At 41.9% G+C, this 2,384-nt stretch overlaps 1 non-coding gene across 1 annotated transcript; it reads right to left on the reverse strand.

Annotated features, from left to right (window-relative positions):
* Window positions 1-302: 302 nt before the first annotated feature.
* LOC141676046 (small nucleolar RNA R71) lies at window positions 303-409 on the reverse strand. The gene has a single exon (XR_012556657.1). It is a non-coding gene; the product is annotated as a small nucleolar RNA R71 (small nucleolar RNA).
* Window positions 410-2,384: the final 1,975 nt, after the last annotated feature.

A 2,384-nucleotide genomic window follows, 5' to 3' on the forward strand; every position in this document is an offset into this window, starting at 1 on the left:
TCAGGGCTAACACTTTTCAGATCAAGTCAAGCACAATTCAGATGATACAGAACTCGATTTAGTTTGGGGGTTCTCCTACTGAAGACCCCAACATGCACATTAGGGATTTCATCGAGATCTGCGACACGTTCAAATTCAATGATGTGATTGAAGATGCTATCAAGCTGCGAAGACTATTCCCATTCTCTCTGAGGGACAAAGTTAAGTGATGGTTACATTCTCTACCAGCAGGGTCTATCACCACATGGGAAGATCTTGCTCAAAAGTTTCTCACTAAATTCTTCCCTATAGCGAAGACTGCTGCAATCAGGAATGCTCTTACTCAGTTTGCTCAGCAAATTGGAGAATCTCTGTGTGAGGCTTGGGATCGATATAAGGAGATGCTAAGGAAGTGCCCACACCATGACATGCCTGATTGGATGATTATTTACTATTTCTATAATGGATTGGGTGCTACTTCTAAACCCATGCTTGATGCAACATCAAGAGGAGCCTTGTGGGCTAAAAGCTACGATGAAGCTTATGAACTTATTGAACCGATGGCTGCTAATGAGTACCAGAATCCTTCCCAGAGACTGACTCAGGGAAAGGTAGCAGGAATTCTGGAGTTGGATGCAGCAACTGCTATAGCTGCCCAACTTAAGGCTTTGACGATGAAGGTGGACACTTTGGCTAATTATGGAGTTAATCAAATCGCTAGTGTCTGTGAGCTTTGTGTTGGTTCCCACGAGACTGATCAATGCGTAATTTCTAGTAAATCAGCTCCGTTCGTGAGCAACTTTCAGCGTTCGCAGCAACCTGTGCCAACCACTTATCATCCCAACAACTGCAATCACTTTAAGGTCTGGAAAGGTCGCGAATCCCGAATAAACTCAAGTGTTGACTAAGAAGCAGAGGCTGAGAAAGAAGTAGAGTAGCAGGAAGTAGAAGTGGAACCAAGGAAGACTACTGTTGAGCACACTCCTCCTGAGGGTAATACAGGGGAGAAAAAGATCTATCCTCCACCGCCTTTTCCTAAGCGGCTGCAGAAGAAAAAGCTGGACAAGCAATTTGAGAAGTTTCTGGAGGTGTTCAAGAAACTTCATATCAACATAAGTTTTGCTGAGGCTCTTGAGCAGATGCCTAGTTATGCAAAGTTTATGAAAGGTATTCTCTCTCGGAAAGTGAAGCTAGATGATTTAGAGACAGTCGCTCTTACGGAGGAATGTAGTGTTGTGCTGCAACAAAAGTTGCCTCCGAAGCTTAAAGATCCAGGAAGCTTCACTATTCCGTGTACTATTGGAAAAGTGTCTTTTGATATATGCTTATGTGACTTGGGAGCTAGCATTAATCTAATGCTAATATCAATCTTCAAGCAGTTGGACTTACCTGATCCAAAACTGACTTATATGACCTTGCAGTTAGCCGGTCGTTCTATTACATATCCGCGAGGTATTGTTGAGGATGTCTTGGTCAAGATTGATAAACTCATCTTCCCTGCTGATTTCGTAATTATTTATTTCGAGGAGGATAAGAAGATTCCCATAATAGTGGGAAGACCTTTCTTGGTGACTGGCCGAACCTTGATAGATGTGCAGAAGGGTGAGCTCACAATGCGAGTGCTGGATCAGGATGTACCTTTTAATGTGTTCAATGCTATGAAGTTTTCTATGGAAAATGAGGAATGCCTAAAAGTGGAGTTGGTTAATTCTGTGGTTACTTCAGAACTTGATCAATTGCTAAGGTCCGATGCCTTAGAGAAAGCCTTATTGGGAAATTCAGATAGTGAAGATGATGAAGGTGAAGAATAATTGCAGTATTTGAATGCTTCTCCCTGGAAGAGGAAGATAGATATGCCTTTTGAATATCTTGGAATGGAGGAATTGAACAAAGCTCCTAAATGCCTCAAGCCATCTATTGAAGAAGCTCACACTCTTGAGCTTAAGCCTTTACCCGAGCTTTTAAGGTATGCGTTTTTAGGTGATGCATCTACTTTGTCTGTTATTATTGCATGTGACCTTTCAGGTAGTGATGAGGAAAAGCTTCTGAGGATTCTGAGAGAGTTCAAATCGGTAATTGGCTGGACTATAGCAAATATAAAGGGAATCAACCCTTCGTATTGCATGAATAAAATTCTGTTAGAGGAAGGTAGCAAGCCTACGGTCGAGCAGCAAAGAAGACTTAATCCAATCATGAAAGAAGTAGTGAAGAAGAAAATTCTCAAGTGGATAGATGCAGGAATTATCTATCCTATTTCTGACAGTTCATGGGTGAGCGCAGTTCAGTGTGTGCCAAAGAAAGGTGGTATCATTGTGGTAACAAATGAGAAGAATGAGCTTATTCTGACACGAACAGTCACAGGGTAGAGAGTTTGCATGGATTATAGAAAGCTGAACAAGGCTACA

This window comes from Apium graveolens, chromosome 7 (genome assembly GCF_009905375.1).
Source record: "Apium graveolens cultivar Ventura chromosome 7, ASM990537v1, whole genome shotgun sequence".
NCBI classification, from domain to species: Eukaryota; Viridiplantae; Streptophyta; class Magnoliopsida; order Apiales; family Apiaceae; genus Apium; species Apium graveolens.